Here is a 19,817-nt window from a genome sequence, read left to right on the forward strand (position 1 = left end):
ACTCGATAGTGTGATAATATCTCTGACGGCCTCCAACCCGAGCTAACCTGGCAACCCTAGGGAATATGGGAAAGAAAAGGGGAGTAAGCTTTATGCTTAGTAAGTTCATAAGAAAACAATAAGCAACTCATTAACAAGTTTTATCAATGTTTACAACATAATCACAAATTCACTACAAGTTGTCTTCCTGAGCAACATTCACTAAATTATTTATAACTGGAGCTACGAAACTCCAAATCAATTGCCGTTAATTTTCCCTGAAAATAGACTCATATATCTTTCATCCATAAAATTTTCAGAATTTTTGGTTTGGCCAATCAATACCAGATTTTTCTTAAAGTTTCCCCTGTTTCACTGTTTGACTAATCTGACCACTCTTCACTACGAATCAAATTTCTCATTGTACAGAATTCAAAATATGTTCTCGTTGATTTCATTTGAAACTAGACTAATTAAGGAGTCTAAAAATATAAATTTTATCTTATAAACATTTTTTTACAAATTATAATGATTTTCTAAAAACAGAACAAGGGACCCTAAAGTCATTTGACTCTATCCCACGCCACTTCAAATATCTCATTATCAGCAATTATTTTGCTTACACGGTTTCTTTTATAAGAAACTAGACTCATTAATCTTTAATTACATGATTTATTCAGCTTCTAAAACAACTCACACAATTTATGGTGATTTTCCAAAACCACGTTACTGCTGCTATCCCAAACAGATTTATTACAAATTTACTCTTTCACACATTCTTTGCATTCACATTATTTAAACATGTATATCACCAATCAATTTCATCACAATTCTATAATTTCACTTAAGCATAATCTCAATACAATACATCATGCTCAATGATTCGCACACAACCATTCAAATTAGCAATTATAAGATGGTTCCGCACATAGCCCACCCTTATCGATAATTTACGATGGTTTTACCCTTACTCACATATATGACATAGGCATTTTCATCTATGCTTCTCATTTCACATTCATGATTCAATTCCAATCGATCTAACATGCATAAGTATATATCACATACCTGGCCAACTTAATGTATTGAACAAATTCAATTGCCGATTTAACACAAGGTCTCATAGTCTTAGGCTTTTATCAAATCACCGACATTTAGCCTGCTAGGTTTTAAACCCGAATTCATCACCGGCACGAAGCCTGCTAGACTTTAAGTCTGAACTCATTCACCGGCATTTCGCCTGTTAGGCTTGAAGCCCGATATCATTTCACCGGCATTATAGCCTGCTAGGCCCGAAGCCCGATAATATTATTCACCAGCTTAAAGCGTGCTAGGCTCAAAGCCCGAATATCACCATTATAAAGTCGTCTCATAAACAATTCATATAATATAGCATGTATACCTGTTCACTTTGCTCTATTTAATCATTCAATCACAATTTATAATTGCCCTTTGAATCATTTGATATTTTGCACATTAAGTGTCATTCTCAATATCTCGCACACTAAGTGCCATTCTCAATAGTACCATATTTGATTGCCCCGCACACTAAGTGCCACATTTTGTCGATATGTCGTCAGACATTAAAATATTCACGTATATACAATTTATACGATATTAAAGCATTAGAAACATAAATTTAACAATGCTTATTGCATACGAACTTACCTCATTCATGTAACGACAAATTAGATTGACGAATCGATACTTCGCTTTTTCCTCGATATAGACTCAGATGAGGCTTAACTTGATCTAATCAATCAAATTCAACTATTACAATTCATATTCTATTCATTTTAACTCAATTTCATATTTTGGTAAAATTACTATTTTACCCCTAAAGTTTCACTTTTATTCAATTTAGTCCCGAGCTAAAAATGCAAATTAACCATTTTAACCATAATTAAGCTTAACTGAATATTCATGGTATTAAACAGCCCATAAATTATTTTATGGCAAAATTACATTTTTGCCCCTGATATTTCAACTTCTTTACAATTTAGTTCCTAAGCTCGAAAAATTAAATTCATTCAATTTTGGCCAAACCCATGCCTAGCCAAATTTACTACAACTTCATAACAGCCCATATTTTCATTTATTCACACTTTCAACCATATAATTTCAATAATTCACAATTTAATCCAAAATTGACATTTTTACCAAAATTCACTTCACAAAACATGTATATCCAACAACAATAATTTATTTTCCATCATCAACTATCAAAATACTCATGCATTCAACAATGGCAACATTCAAATACTTTAACAATTTTCAAATTAGAGATACGGGCTAGCTAGAATACGAAGCAACGATCTCAAAAACATAAAAATTATCAAAAACCGAACACAAAACATACCTAAATCACTTCATGCAAGTGCCGAAAATAAGGAAGCTTCAATGGCTTTCTTTTTCTCCTCCATATTCGGCCAAGAAATAAAATTTGCATGGCCATTTTATGTTTTATTTTTATTTAATACATTTTAATATTCCATTTACCTTTTTGTCCTTTATAATAATAAATAATTTCATATATGCCAAACCACCAATCTCCACTATCATAAAGTAATGGTTTAATTGATAAATAGGGACTTCTACTTTAGTAAAACATGGAAAATAAACACTTAAACAATTAGAATGCAACTTTTGCATTTTACGCGATTTAGTCTTTTTTGCTTAATTAACTATCAAAATGATAAAATTTTTCAACGAAACTTTAATACCATTTTTTTTGCCACTCCGTAAATATTTATAAAAATATTTACGACTCGGTTTATAGAAATGAGGTCCCGATACCTCATTTCCTAAATCCACTTGACCTTAAGGTCATACCACTTGAACTTAATAAATCACTTATAAAACAAATATCACAATATCAAAAACATTTTTTTAAAATCACAATTAACTCGTAAATATTAAATATAATATTTACAAACTACTCGTCGGATTTGGTGGGCCCGAAACCACTGTTTTGGTTAATCCTAAAAACGGGCTGTTACATCTTGTCCCTCTCCTGAAACACATCAAAGTTATTAGCAAAACACACAATACAGACTCAACGCAACACTCAACATAGTTCCAAAACTGAACACCCAATAAAAAAAAACAAAAAGAAATAATGAATGCCTAAAATAGGGAACAAATACACTTTACCTTTAAAAATGTAGCCTACAAAATAAGGGTTAATGCTTTAAGAATTAATAGTAGCGAAATTGAAGAATAAAAGTATATCAAGATGAATTAACCCTATAAAAAAGAAGAAAAGAAAGCCAAATTGAAGGGAAAATCTAATCAAGAAATAAAGAAACATATTACAATAGTAAAGAATGAAAAAAGGCGGCATGCAAAAGTAGGAATGAGGGAAAAACAAATGTGAAAAAGATGGGGAGCATATTTTGGGGAAAAATAAAATAAAATAAAATAAAATAAAATAAAAATATTTTGTTAACCTACTATTATTCAAACATAGCCCAAATCCCAACCAACCACTTATTGATAACTCAACACCCTTTTCCATGAGTTCAAATTTAACCTAATTTCATCCATAAGACAGCAACAATGAACAGCAAAAATACTATCACTCGCTCACACAGAGGTTCAAACCTAAGTCCCACAATACACACTCAAGGCCCCTAACTACTGAAAGTAAGTACTTAGTTACGACATAACTTAACAGATCAAATATTAACACTTTTAGGGCGTTACAACTCTCCTCCCCTAAAAAAAATTTCAGTCTCGAAATTTACCTGATTCAGAAAGATGTAGATACTGTTGTTTAATTGAGTCCTCAAGTTCCCAAGTGGGTTCCTCGGTGCCATGATTCTACCATAGAACCTTAATAAAAAAGATGGACTTCCTCCTTAATACCTTAAAATCTCGATCCAGAATTTGAAACGGCTCTTCTTCGAAAGTTAAATCTGGTCTAACCTCAATCTCTTCAATAGAGACAATGTGAGATGGTTCAGCCTATACTGCCTCAACATGGAGACATGGAACACATCATGAATATGGTTCAATTTCGAAGGTATCTCTAACTGATAGGCAACCGACCTTATAAGTTTTAGAATTTGATACAACCTAATGAACCTAGGGCTCAACTTGCCATTTCGTCCAAACCAAATGACCTTCTTTCATGGAGATACCTTGAGAAAAACATAATCACTTACAGAATACTTGATATCTCGCCTCTTTGGATCCGAATAAGACTTCTGTCTATTAGAAGCAGCCTTAAGATGATCTTGGATTAGTCTAACTTTGTCCTTAGTCTCAGAAACCAACTTAGGACCTAGAACTTGTCGCTCACCCAACTTAGTCCAACACAATGAAGTATGACACTTATGACCATACAAAGCCTCGTAAAGTGCCATCTGAATACTAGACTGAAAGCTGTTATTATACAAGAATTTGACCAGTGATAGAAACTCCTCCCAAATACCTCAAAAATCGATGACACAACTCTATAGCATATCCTCTAGTATTTGAATCACCCTATTAGATTGTCCATCTATTTAAGGATAGAACACAGTACTGATGTCCAATTGAGTACCTAGAGCCTTATGAAGCTTCTTCTAGAATCGAGAAGTGAAGCGAGGATCTCTATTAGATATAATCGAGACTGAAACTCCATGAAGTCTAATGATCTCGAAAACAGACAACTTAGCCAGTTTTTGAAAGGAATAGTCTATCCTGCTAGGAAAAAAATAGGCAAACTTGGTCAAACGATCCATGATGACCAAAGAAAATCCTTCTTAGTGGACTTTAAAGGTAACCCACTAATGAAATCCAGTCACTCGTCCTCATTTCCAAAGAGAAATATTAATGGGCTGAAGCAAACCCGAAGGCAGTTGGTGCTCAATTGTAATTTGCTGGTACATTAAACAATGAGAAATGAAATTTGTTACCTCCTATTTCAAACCAGACCACCAGTATAACTCGGCGATCCCGATATATCTTATTCCTACTGAGATGCATAGCATAAGTGTAACAGTTCGTTTTTATTGAAATCAAAATAGTGGTTTCGAGACCATAAATCTGAAGTTAAAAAAATTATTTTATTGTTTACAGTATGATAGAAATACTTTATAAAAATTTTGTTAAGAAATTTTACCGTTTACATGCCTAATTTGATAAGAATGACTAAATCGCGTAAAGTGTAAAAATTGAGTTTTAATAGCTAAAGGTATTAAATAGCTATAGAAATTTAATGTGGAAGTATTTATATGGTAAATAACCCATTAATGAGATAGTGGAGGATGTTGGTTTGGCATATTAAGTAAATTTTCAATTATTGAAAAGTTAATTAAGTAAATTAGTTAATAAAGATAAAATAAATAAAACCAAATTAAAGATATATTCTTTATTTCTTACTTCAATCGAAAATGGATGATTAGAATAGCCATGGAAGAATCTTGTTTTGGCCAACCCTAATTTTTCAATAGGTAAGTAATTTTTGTCTTGTTTTTAATGTTTTCTATGTTTCCGGGATCATTGTAACTTAATCTAGCTAGCCCGGAGACTAATTTGCAAAATTGTTAAAGTATTAGGGCTTTTCCATTGATGAGCATGCTTGATTTTTGATGTTTGATGATAGAAAATGAATGGTTGTTGTTGGATAAACAACTTTTGTTAAGGAATTTTTAGTGAAATTGTCAAATAGGGATTAAGTTGAAAAATGTGATAAATTCATGGTTAAAGTTGTAAATTTTTTAAATATGTGGGTTTCTATAAGCATGTATATAGTTCGGATAGGCTTGGGTAGAGGTAAAATTGAATGAATTTCATTTAACGAGACTAGGGACTAAATTGCAAAGAATTAAAAGTATAAGGGCAAAATGATAATTTTGTCAAAATTACATGTTGGACTAAATTGAATGTGAAATTTATTGAATTGGGTTAAATTTACCCATACAGATCCTATCAAATTTCGTACGGAGCTAGATTGAGGCAAAAAGAAAATCTTGGATTAGTCGCCTCCGTATCTACGCACCCTTGTTAAGGTAAGTTCATGTAATTAAATTGTACATTTATATGTTTTAAATTGAATTATATGTTTTCCAATAAATACCGATCGCATATCTGACGACGTACGACTAACGAGTCCCGTTTGAACCTTAGGAATTCGTAGGATACAAATGACATGTCATTAGGGTTATCAATTTCAGCTTCTATGAGCTTACTGATACTCAGCTTACATGAGCTTACCATTATTTAGTTCGGAGGAGCTTACAATTATTCAGCATGGAGGAACTTACCGTTTACAGCTCATAAGAGCATATCGATTCAGAGCTCGCATGAGCATACATGTACAAGAATTGACGGATTATAGTTTAGTACATCTTGTGTGTATTACTTGACTATCCAACAATTCTAAATGGTTCATCGGGCATCATTCTGTTACAAGATTATATGAGCTCGATACGAACTATTACAGGTATTTATATGAGATATATGAAATGATATTTCGTGACAGATTGATATATGAATTGATCGATACATGTATATGAAAATTAAATACTTGTTGAATTCATCCATGTGTATTGGATTTTATATGTGATTTACATAGCTAATATGTTGGTGAACATGTGTTTAGGCTTTTGGCCAATTTGGTTGGGATATACTATGTTTACTTACCTAAATTGTGGTTAAATGGTAAGTTAAATTCTGTGTTATACGAACTTACTAAGCTTAAATGCTTACTCTGTGTTATTTTTCTATGTTTTATAGTGATTCGAAAGTTCGTTCGGGTTGAAAGCTTGTCAGAGTTATATCGCACTATCTATCGGCTCTTTTGGTACTTTCAATTGTTTAATTTCAGTTATAATGGCATGTATAGGTTATTTCGGCTAATGTTGGCCTATGTGTGATGTTGTGGTTGTGGCCATATGCTTTGGCTTGCATTTTGGTATATTTTGCTATGTATATATAAATGCCCTTATCATGTTTGATGTGTGGTTTGGCATGGTTAATATGTCAATTGATTTATGTTTGATGGATGAAAATTAAATGGTAGTTGAATATGCATATGGATATGTATTATAATTTGGAGTGATTTAGTGTTTGTTGTGGAAAGCACAAATATATAATGATGTTAGTTTTGAATGGTTTAAATTGGTGTTTTTAGTGCACAAGTTACAAGTGACTTATATGACCATTTGATGCTAGAGATTAAGTACATAAATGGTACTAAATGGTATGTTTTGGTTAATGACTTACATGGTAAGTTTTGGTACAAATATGCATATAAGTTAGTTAAACAATTGGATATATTGAATGTTTAGATATACATGTTATAAGTTGTCATTTGAGGTGCCTAAGGGCATATCGGTTGCATTTGAAGATATTACATGTTTAAAGCTTGATTTTTGGCTTATTTTGGATACCTATTTATGACTTGTATATATGCAAAATGTTGAGTTTAGGTTGGTGCCAAATTGGGTGAGAAATGTGGCTTGTAAAATGGCCTATTTTCGTCTATACGGGCAGAGACACAGACGTGTGTCTCAACCGTGTGTGACACATGGCCTTGTGTCCCTTGTAGCTTTATAAAGGTTTGCAAGTCATACTGTTACATGACCTAGCACACGGCTTGACACACAGGCGTGTGACCCAAGTTAGTGAGTTACATGGGCATGGACACGGGCTGGGACACGGCTGTATGTCCCTATTTTGAATGCCCACACGGCCTAAGACACAGGCGTCTCTTAGCCATGTGAGTCACACGGTCATGTGAACCTTGCAACTTTGAAAATTTTTAATGTATTCCAAAAAATTTTCTGATTTTTTGAGTTAGTCCTGACTTGTTTCTAACGCGTATTTTGGGTCTTGAGGGCTTGTATAAGGGACAGTATGTATGATTTTGATTGGTTTCTAACATGAATATTATATGATATGAAATATTTTAAATTTCTATTTGTTTGATCTGTAAACTCCAATAATGCTCTATAACCCTGTTTCGGTGATGGATACGGGTTAGAGGTATTACATTTATTGGTATCAGAGGTACGATTTAGTTGATTCTTAGACTGAATGTAGCATGTACAAGTCCATCTATACATCCCATTATATAATCTGTGTTAATGTGATATCTCCTGACCATTTTAAAACATGTTTTCATATAGCAATGACATCCATCGAGCTGATTCCAAATGAAGTAGAGAGTAATGCTCAAGCCTTCGTTCATAGAGTAGCTTTGAGTGGTACGAGGCCCATATCTAAGGGTCGGAGAGGAGTGGCTAAGGAAACATTCTTCTAGATGATGAATGAATGGTTCACTGAGTTTGTACGGATGAACCCGACTTCTCGACAACCTCTACCCCCTCCTATTCCCAAACCAGTTCCTGTTATTCCTTAAGGTACGAAACCTATCCGAATTAGTAAACCTCATGTTGATAAGATTTGTAAGTACAGGGTTGAAGAATTTCGAGCTATTGCTGAGGATGATCCTGAGAGAGCTGAATTCTGGTTAGAGATTACCATTAGGGTTTTTGACGAGTTATCCTATTCCCCGACTGAATGTGTAAAGTGTGTAGTATCTTTATTAAAAGATTCAGCTTACTAGTGGTTGAATACTTTAATTTCTATTGTGCTAAGAGATTGGATCACTTGGGAATTCTTCCATACTGAGTTTCGAAAGAAATATATCAGTCAGAGGTTCCTAGATCAAAAACGTAAAGAATGTCTCAAGCTCAAGCAGGGCCATATGACAGTGTTTGAATATGAGCGGGAATTTGTTCGATTGAGTAAATATACTCGAGAGTGCATTCCGATCGAGACTACAATGTGTAAGTGGTTTGAAGATGGATTAAATGAGGACATAAAGAATTCATTGTTTTAGTTGACAGAGTACATAAAGACAATGAGTTGAGTAAAGAAAAAAGACATGCTGAATTTGAAACTAGAGATTCGAGAAAGAGATTGACGGGGGAAAGTCATACAACCTACATTGAATAAATCTAAAGAACATCACTATTGTTCTACTGTTTCTGTAGGATATTCTAGTAGAGATAAAGTTACCTGACGTTTCAGTCCTAAACCTCAGACTACATCTGTAGCGAGTGTGGGTAGTGTCAGAGATGCCAAACCCAAGTGTAAGCACTACAACAGACCATATTATGGTGAGTGTCGAGTAAAGAGCGGAGTGTGTTTCAAATATGGTTTCTTCGACCACTATCTTAGAGATTTCCTTGAGAAGTCTGAGAAAGAAAAAGCTCAGACCACGAGGCCGAGCAATGCTACTGCGAGAGGTAGAACACCTCGCAATCCTGGAAATGTAAGTGGTAGTTGTGGTGTAATGAAAGTCTCTACTGTAAGAGCCAAGGCACGAGTACCAACTAGTACTTATGCTATTCGCACTCGCGAGGATGCTTTTGCACTAAATGTGATTACCGGTACTTTCTTTATTTACAATATTGATGTTACTGCTTTGATTAATTCAGGATCAAACCATTCATATGTTTGCACGAATTTAATATAATGTAAAAATTTACCTATTGAGTCCACTCAATTCGTGGTTAGAGTATCGAACCCCCTAGGTCAATATGTGTTACTTCATAAAGTTTGCAAGAATTGTCCTTTGATGACTCAGAGTTACAGTTTTTGGGCTAACTTAATGCTATTACTGTTTGATGAATTTGATGTGATTTTGGGCATGGATTGGCTAACTCTTCACGCTGCTGTTGTAAACTATAGACAAAAGCTAATTGTATTAAAATGTCAGAACGGTGAGATGCTTCGTATTGAATCAGATAATTTGAGTGAGTTGCTTATTGTGATATTAGCTATGTCATCATATAAATATGTGAGAAATTATTGTAATGCTTACCTTGATTACGTATTGGATACTAAAGTGTCTGAATCGAAGCTTAAATTAGTGCCTGTGGTTTGCGAGTATCTCGATGTGTTTCCAGAGGAGTTACCTAGATTACCGCCAGTCAGAAAGGTTGAGTTTGCTATAGAACTTGTACCAGGAACACCACCAATATTGATAACACCGTACAGAATGGCTCCTACTGAGTTGCAATAGTTCAAAACAAAATTGTAAGAGTTGACAAATAGGGGTTTTGCTCGACCCAATCTTGGGGTGCATCGAGTATGTTCGTTAAGAAAAAGGACAAATCAATGAGATTGTCTATTGATTACCATCAGCTCAACAATGTTACAGTCAAGAATAAATATCCACTACCTCAAATTATCGATTTGTTCGATCAGTTGAAAGGTGCCACAGTATTCTGAAAGATTGATCTCTATTCCGGTTACTATTAGCTACGAGTCAAAGATCCAGATGTGCCGAAAATTGCATTCAGAACCAAGAACGGACATTATGAATTTCTTTTGATGTCGTTTGGTTTAATTAACACACTTGTAGTATTTCTGGATTTGATTAACAAAATCTTTGGACCATATTTAGACAGATTTGTTATGGTATTTATTGATGATATTTTGATATATTCCCGAGATGAGACTAAACATGCTGAGCACTTGAGAATATTTCTGTAACCTCTGCGAGATGAACAACTGTTTGCAAAATTTAGCAAATGCAAGTTTTGGCTCCTAGAAGTCAATTTTCTGAGACACATAGTATCGACTGAAGGCATTAGAGGTTATTCGAGTAAGATTTTAGCAGTTGTTGACTAGAAATCACCGAGAAACGTATCCAAAGTCAGAAGTTTTCTGGGATTAGCTAGATACTACCAGAGATTTGTAAAAAGGTTTTTCAATGATATCTACACCGATGACACTATTATTACAGAAAGATGTGAAGTTTTAATGGTTTGATAAATGTCAGCAAAGTTTTAACCAGTTGAAAGCACTGTTGATTGAAGCACCAGTTCTGGTTCAGCCTGAATCAGGTAAAGAATTTGTGATTTTCAGTGATGCATCATTAAATGGTTTAGACTGTGTTTTAATGCAAGAAGGTAAAGTGATAGCTTATGATTCCAAACAATTAAAGCTGCAGGAAAAGAATTATCCGGCGTATAATTTAGAGTTGGCAACTATCGTGTTTGCATTGAAATTTGGTGACACCATTTATTCAGAAAAAAATGGCACATATTTACCGATCACAAGAGTTTAAAATATTTAATGTCGTATAAAGATCTGAATCTGAGATAGTGTAGATGGCTCGAACTGTTGAAAGGCTATGAATTGATCATTGATTATCACCCAGGTAAAGCAAACGTTGTTGCTGATGCTTTGAGTAGAAAGTCATTGTTTGCTCTACGAGCGATGAATACCCGGCTGACGTTATCTAGTGATGGCTCGATCTTAGCAGAGTTAAAAGCTAAACCGATGTTTTTTACAACAGATCTGCAAAGCTTAGAAATGTGATAGTGAGTTGTTAGGTAAATGGGTATGGTGTGAATCAACTTCTGATTCAGAATTTCAGATTGGACCTGATGATTGTTTGTTGTTCAGAGGTAGAGTTTGTGTATTGAAGAATCTAGATCTTATACAGAAAATTTTATACGAAGCTCATCGTGGTAGTTTGTCTGTTCATCTGAGAAACAATAAAATGTACAGCGATTTGAGACAGATATATTGGTGATCTGGAATGAATCAAGAGATTTTTGAATTTGTATCTAGATGTTTGATTTTTTAGTAAGTAAATGCTGAACATCAGGTATATTCAAGATTGTTACAGCCAATGATGATAGCAGAGTTTGCCTACAATAATAGTTATCAGTCGAGTTTGAAGATGGCACCTTATGAAGCTTTGTATGGACGTAAATGTCGCACACCTTTATATTGGACAGAGCTTAAAGAAAGCCAGATTTACGAGGTTGATCTAGTTAAAGAAATGAAGAAAAGTGAAAGTTATCGAAATTGTTTAAAAGCGACTTGAGCGTAAGTCATATGCGATTTAAAAAGAAAAGAGATCGAATATCAAGTTGGTGACAAAGTTTTTTTTTAAAAGTATCCCCGTGGAAGAAAGTTCTCAGATTTGGCAAGAAAGGCAAACTAAGTCCATGTTTTATTGGACCGTTTGAAGTGATTGAGAGAGTCGGACCATTAGCATATTGGTTAGCTTTCCCGATTGAGTTAGAGAAGATTCAAAATGTATTTCATGTGTCTATGCTACGTCGTTATCATTCAGATCCGTCACATGTGATTTCTTAGACAAAGGTTGAGATTCAACCAGACATGACTTACGGTGAAGAACCGGTAAAGATTCTAGCTCGAGAGGTAAAGCAATCAAGGAACAAAAGTATTGCACTTGTGAAAATACTATGGAATAGACATGGGGTAGACGAGGCTACATGGGAACCCGAAGAGGCTATACAAAAATAGTACCAAAATCTCTTCACAGGTAAGATTTTCGGGACGAAAATCCCTAAAGGGGGGGAGAAATGTAACATCCCGAAATAGGGCCTAAACGGAACAGTGGTTGCGAAACCACAAATCCGAGGTAGAATGTAACGGCCTAATTTTCAGTGGTGTCAAAAATGGTGATTTGAGATCACTAAATCGGACAAATAAGATTGAACAAGATAGTAACTTAATATTTATGAGTCAAGTAAGAATTTAGAAGAATTTGTGAAATGGTGAAATTAGTGAATTAAAATAATTTATTAGGTCAGACGGGTCAAAAACGAGGTATCGAGACCTCAAATTTGAAAATCAAGCTATAAATATTTTTATAAATATTTATTAAGTGTCATTGAGTTAGTATTAAAGTTTCGTTAGAAAATTTTGAGGTTTGGATAGCTAATTAATTAAAAAGGACTAAACTGAAAATAGCTCAAAATTTGTTAAATTGTGAGTAAATAGCTTAAGTATTTAAAAGATGGATTTAAAGAGCAATTAGACCCAAAGGTTAATGGCTGGACGGTTTGGGTATGAAATAAGCAAGAAAACAATGTGAACAAGGGACAAAATTGGAATTAGCATAAAAGTTAATAGTTAAAAAATGATGTAATTGAAAATCTAGACATTTCTTCATCTTTCTCACCAAAAACGCCAGAAGGTGTCTCCTATGCTTTGGTTTTTCATATTTTTGCACCATATCAAGAATCCAAAGAAGAACGAGGAAAAGAAAAGTAAAGGACTAAATTGTAAGGTTTAGTCACATTTTGTATCAAGGTAAGTTTACAGTAAATAAATGCAATATTCTTTTATTTTACATTATTATTGTCAATTTCAGCATTTATATATTTATGTTATGAAAATATTTAAAGTCGAATTTAAGGTGAAGTAATGAAATGATGTAACTTTGAAAAATCACTAAAAATTGTAGAAACATAGTTTGAAGATGAATAATATATGAAATTAAATCTTATTATGTATATTTTCTTATGGAATAAGCAAAACAGGTAAAAGTATTATATTTTATGATATATCTGAGTTTTAGTGAAACAGGTCGAGCGATTTCTGGATCCCCGTTTCAACTTTGAAATTCACCATAAATTGTACAAAACTAATTATAAGGTATAATTTATATGATTAGAATGCTTGTTGAATCTAGTTTTGAGAGAAACAAACGACTTAGTCATATGAATTTTGTACAGGAAGAAAAATGGTTCGTAGTAAGAAGAGGTTAGTGCAGTCGAGTTTTGAAATAGGGGAAACTTTAACTAATAAACTGTACTAATTGGCTAAGTCAAAAATTCTAGAAAAAAATTAGTAGATATATATATGAGTCTAGTTTCATGAAAAATTTACGGATCTTAATTTCGAGTTTTGAAACTCGAGAAATGAATTTTTAAGTAACCATGATGCAGAAAAACAGTTTATTCCGAAAATTAAAATAAGTGATTTAGAGTTGTTTAAAAGGTAAGATAAGTTTAGTAACACCTCAAGCTTGACTCCGGTGATGGTTTCGGGCATGGGGGCGTTACATTTATTGGTATCAGAGCAGGTTTACTCAGTTCTCGGAACAGCTAGTGTGAGAAAAAGTCTAGTTATACATGCCATACTTGTATTTTGATAGTGTGACGACTCCTGACGATTTTTAAATATTTTGTTTTATTGTAATGGATCCCGAGTGAGCTGGTGATGATGATGTAGAAAGTAATGCACCTGCTCCCGTAGAAGGGGTAGCGCCATCCGAGAATAGGCCAAGAATAGCTTAATCGGGAGGAGTGACTCGAAGCTCTCTTCCAAGCTTTGAATGATTTGTTTGCCGAGTTCGTTCAGACGAATCCGGCAGCTAGACCTCCACCCCTCATGATTCTCGGGCTACCCATGTAGCTCAAGCTCCCCAATCACAGTGCAGTGATAAGAGAAAAGCCACCATTGATAGAATCAGAAACAAGGGCGAAAGAGTTCCGAGCAACAAAAGATGATGATGCAGAAAGAGCGAATTTTGGTTAGAAAATACTATCGAGTCTTTGATGAGTTATCTTGTACACCGAGGAATGTATGGAATGTGTAGTATCACTTCTTAGAGACTCACCTACTACTGGTGGAAGACACTTGTATCGGTTGTACCAAAGAAAAGGGTCACTTGGGATTTCTTTCGGGAGGAATTTCGTAAAAGTACATCATCGAGGTTTATTGACCGAAGAGAAAGGAATTCTGGAATTGAAACAAGGTAATATGACGGATCGATGAGATTGTGCTTAAATTATCGGCAACTTAACAAGGTAACAATGAAAGAACAAGTATCCATTGCCTAGAATTGATGATCTGTTTGATCAATTGAAGGAGCTACTGTGTTTTCAAGATAGATTTGAGATCCGGATATTATCAATTGTGAGTTAAAGAGTCAGATGTCTTGAAGACTGCTTTCCGGACTAGGTATGGTCATTATGAGTTCCTTGTGATGCCATTTGACTTAACTAATGCTCCTGCCATTTTCATGGACTTAATGAACCGAATTTTCGCACCGTATTTGGATAAGTTTGTAGTTTTGTTTATTGATGATATCTTGATTTATTCTCATGATGAGACCGAGCATGCGAGCATTTGAGAACAGCTTTACTGATTCTCGAAGATAATCGCCAGTATGTCAAGTTCAACAAAAGTGAGTTCGTTACGAAGTTGGTTTTCTTGGACATATTGTTTCGTGAAGGTATTAAGGTTGATCCGAGCAAGATTTCAGCCATTGTTGATTGAATCCTCCTAGAAATGTATCAAAAGTTAGAAGTTTTCTTGGTCTTGTCGGTATTATAGGCGATTTGTAGAGGGATTTTCCATGATAGCTACCCGGCTGACAAGATTGCTGCGAAAGGATGTCAAGTTTGAATGGACTGAGAAGTGTCAACAGAGTTTTGACAAGTTAAAAGCATTGTTGACTAAAGCTCCTGCTTTAGTGCAACTAGAACCGTGTAAGGAGTTTGTGATTTATAAAGTGATGCGTCCATGAATGGACTTGGTTGTGTACTTATGCGAGAAAAGAAGGTAATTGCTTATGCCTCTAGACAACTAAAGCCACATGAGAAGAACTATCCGACACATGATTTAGAGCTAGCGCCATTGTTTTTATTTGAAAATTTGGAGACATCATTTGTACGGTGAGAAGTGCCACATATTCACCGATCACAAAAGTTTGAAATATTTGATGACTCAAAAGATTTGAATTTGAGGCAAAGAAGATGGTTAGAGTTGATTAAAGATTATGAGCTAGTGATCGATTATCACCCAGGTAAGGCAAACGTTGTTGCTGATGCTTTGAGTAGGAAATCTTTATTTGCATTAAGAGCTTTGAACACTAGTCTAGCCTTATCAGATGATGGTTTTATCTTAGCTGAGTTGAGAGCTAAACCGATGTTTCTTGAAGAAATTTGTGAAGCTCAAAAAAAAATGACAGTGAGTTGTTAACCAAAAGAGATCAGTGCGAGTCGGATGTAGAGTCAGATTTTCAGATCAGTTCTGACGGTTGTTTGATGTTCCGAGACAGGGTATGCATACCGAAGAATGATGAGCTTATTCGAAAGATTTTACAGGAAGCACATAGTAGTTCTTTGTCTATTCATCCAGGTAGTATAAAGATGTATAATGATTTAAAAAAAAATGTACTGGTGGGTAGGAATGAAAAGGGACATTTCAGAGTTTGTTTTTAGATGTTTGATCTGTCAGCAGGTAAAGGCCGAACATCAGGTACCTTCAGGTTTATTGCAGCCTGTGCTAGTCCCTGAGTGGAAATGGGATCGAGTTACTATGGATTTTGTGACAGATTGCCGCTTTACCGAGAAAGAAAGATGCAGATAGGTTGTGATTGATAAGTTAACGAAGTCGGCTCATTTTATCCCAACAGATGGATTATTCACTTGACAAGTTGGCCGAGTTGTATATGTCAGAGATAGTCAAACTACACAGGGTACCATTATCGATCATTTTAGACAGAGATCCAAGATTTACTTCACGGTTTTGGAAGAAATTACAGAAGGCTTTGGGCACAAAGTTGAGTTTTAGTACAGCTTTCCACCCTCAAATCGACGGTCAGTCAGAGAGAGTTATTCAGGTACTTGAAGATATGCTTAGATGTTGTGTACTGGAATTTCAAGGCAGTTGGGAAAAATATTTACCATTAGTAGAGTTTGCCTACAATAATAGTTATCAGTCGAGTTTGAAGATGGCACCTTATGAAGCTTTGTATGGACGTAAATGTCGCACACCTTTATATTGGATGAGCTTAAAGAAAGCCGATTTACGAGGTTGATCTAGTTAAAGAAATGAAGAAAAGTGAAAGTTATCGAAATTGTTTAAAAGCGACTGCAGACGTAAGTCATATGCGATTTAAAAAGAAAAGAGATCGAATATCAAGTTGGTGACAAAGTTTTTTAAAAGTATCCCGTGGAAGAAAGTTCTCGATTTGGCAAGAAAGGCAAACTAAGTCCATGTTTTATTGGACCGTTTGAAGTGATTGAGAGAGTCGGACCATTAGCATATTGGTTAGCTTTCCGATTGAGTTAGAGAAGATTCAAAATGTATTTCATGTGTCTATGCTACGTCGTTATCATTCAGATCTCACATGTGATTTCTTAGACAAAGGTTGAGATTCAACCAGACATGACTTACTGTGAAGAACCGGTAAAGATTCTAGCTCGAGAGGTAAAGCAATCAAGGAACAAAAGTATTGCACTTGTGAAAATACTATGGAATAGACATGGGGTAGACGAGGCTACATGGGAACCCAAGAGGCTATACAAAAATAGTACCAAAATCTCTTCACAGTAAGATTTTCGGACGAAAATCCCTAAAGGGGGAGAAATGTAACATCCCGAAATAGGGCCTAAACGGACAAAGGTTGCGAAACCACAAACCGAGGTAGAATGTAACGCCTAATTTTCAAGTGGTGTCAAAAATGGTGATTTGAGATCACTAAATCGGACAAATAAGATTGAACAAGATAGTAACTTAATATTTATGAGTCAAGTAAGAATTTAGAAGAATTTGTGAAATGGTGAAATTAGTGAATTAAAATAATTTATTAGGTCAGACGGGTCAAAAACGAGGTATCGAGACCTCAAATTTGAAAATCAAGCTATAAATATTTTTATAAATATTTATTAAGTGTCATTGAGTTAGTATTAAAGTTTCGTTAGAAAATTTTGAGGTTTGGATAGCTAATTAATTAAAAAGGACTAAACTGAAAATAGCTCAAAATTTGTTAAATTGTGAGTAAATAGCTTAAGTATTTAAAAAGATGGATTTAAAGAGCAATTAGACCCAAAGGTTAATGGCTGGACGGTTTGGGTATGAAATAAGCAAGAAAACAATGTGAACAAGGGACAAAATTGGAATTAGCATAAAAGTTAATAGTTAAAAAATGATGTAATTGAAAATCTAGACATTTCTTCATCTTTCTCACCAAAACGCCAGAAAGGTGTCTCCTATGCTGGTTTTTCATATTTTTGCACCATATCAAGAATCCAAAGAAGAACGAGGAAAAGAAAAAGTAAAGGACTAAATTGTAAGGTTTAGTCACATTTTGTATCAAGGTAAGTTTACAGTAAATAAATGCAATATTCTTTTATTTTACATTATTATTGTCAATTTCAGCATTTATATATTTATGTTATGAAAATATTTAAAGTCGAATTTAAGGTGAAGTAATGAAATGATGTAACTTTGAAAAATCACTAAAATTGTAGAAACATAGTTTGAAGATGAATAATATATGAAATTAAATCTTATTATGTATATTTTCTTATGGAATAAGCAAAACAGGTAAAAGTATTATATTTTATGATATATCTGAGTTTTAGTGAAACAGGTCGAGCGATTTCTGGATCCCCGTTTCAACTTTGGAAATTCACCATAAATTGTACAAAACTAATTATAAGGTATAATTTATATGATTAGAATGCTTGTTGAATCTAGTTTTGAGAGAAACAAACGACTTAGTCATATGAATTTTGTACAGGAAGAAAAATGGTTCGTAGTAAGAAGAGGTTAGTGCAGTCGAGTTTTGAAATAGGGAAACTTTAACTAATAAACTGTACTAATTGGCTAAGTCAAAATTCTAGAAAAAATTAGTAGATATATATATGAGTCTAGTTTCATGAAAATTTACGGATCTTAATTTCGAGTTTTGAAACTCGAGAAATGAATTTTAAGTAACCATGATGCAGAAAAACAGTTTATTCCGAAAATTAAAATAAGTGATTTAGAGTTGTTTAAAAGGTAAGATAAGTTTAGTAACACCTCAAGCTTGACTCCGGTGATGGTTTCGGGCATGGGGGCGTTACATTGGGACTACAAATCTAAAGTTAAAAAAATCATTTTATTGTTTACAGTATGATAGAAATACCGTATAAAATTTTGTTAAGAAATTTTACCATTTATATGCCCAATTTGATAAAAAGGACTAAATTGCGTAAAGTACAAAAGTTGAGTTATAATAGCTAAAGGTATTAAATAGCTATAGAAATTTAATGTGCAAGTCCTTATATGGTAAATAGCCAAATTTAATGTGCAAGTCCTTATATGGTAAATAGCCCATTAATGAGATAGTGGAGGATGTTGGTTTGGCATATTGAATAAATTTTCAATTATTGAAAGGTTAATTAAGTAAATTAGTTAATAAAGATAAAATAAATAAAACCAATTTAAAGCTTTATTTTTTATTTTTTACTTCAACCGAAAATGGAGGTTTAAAATAGCCATGGAAGAAGCTTATTTCGGCGAACCCTAATTTGTCAATAGGTAAGTGATTTTTGTCCCGTTTTTAATGATTTCTATGTTTTCGGGATCGTTGTAGCTTAATCTTGCTAGCCCAAAGGCTAATTTGGAAAATTGTTAAAGTATTAGGGATTTTCCATTGATGAGCATGCTTGAGTTTTAATGTTTGATGATAGAAAATGAATGGTTGTTGTTAGATAAACAACTTTTGTTAAGGAATTTTTAGTGAAAATGTCAAATAGGAATTAACTTGAAAAATGTGATAAATTCATGGTTAAAGTTGTAAATTTGTGAAATATGTGGGCTACTATAAGCATGTATATAGTTTGAATACGCTTGGGTAGGGGTAAAATTAAATGAATTTCATTTTACGAGCCTAGGGACTAAATTTAAAAGTACAGGGGCAAAATGATAATTTTGCCAAAATTACATGTTGGACTAAATTGAATGTGAAATTTTTTGAATTGGGTTAAATTTATCCATATAGATCCTGTCAGACCTTGTACAAAGTTAGATCGAGGCAAAGAGAAAATATCGGATTAGTCGCCTTCGTATCTAGGTACCCTCGTCGAGGTAAGTTTGTGTAATTAAGTCATACATTTATATGTTTTAAATTGAATTGTATGTCTGTGAATTGTGTAATTGCCATGAATGAGTACCAATCGCATATCCGACGACGTATGATGACTATCGAGCCCCGGTTGAACCTTAGGAATTCGTAGGATACAAATGACATGTCATTAGAGTTATCGATTTCAGCTCATATGAGCTTACTG

Source organism: Gossypium arboreum, chromosome 8, assembly GCF_025698485.1.
Source record: "Gossypium arboreum isolate Shixiya-1 chromosome 8, ASM2569848v2, whole genome shotgun sequence".
Classification (NCBI taxonomy): domain Eukaryota; kingdom Viridiplantae; phylum Streptophyta; class Magnoliopsida; order Malvales; family Malvaceae; genus Gossypium; species Gossypium arboreum.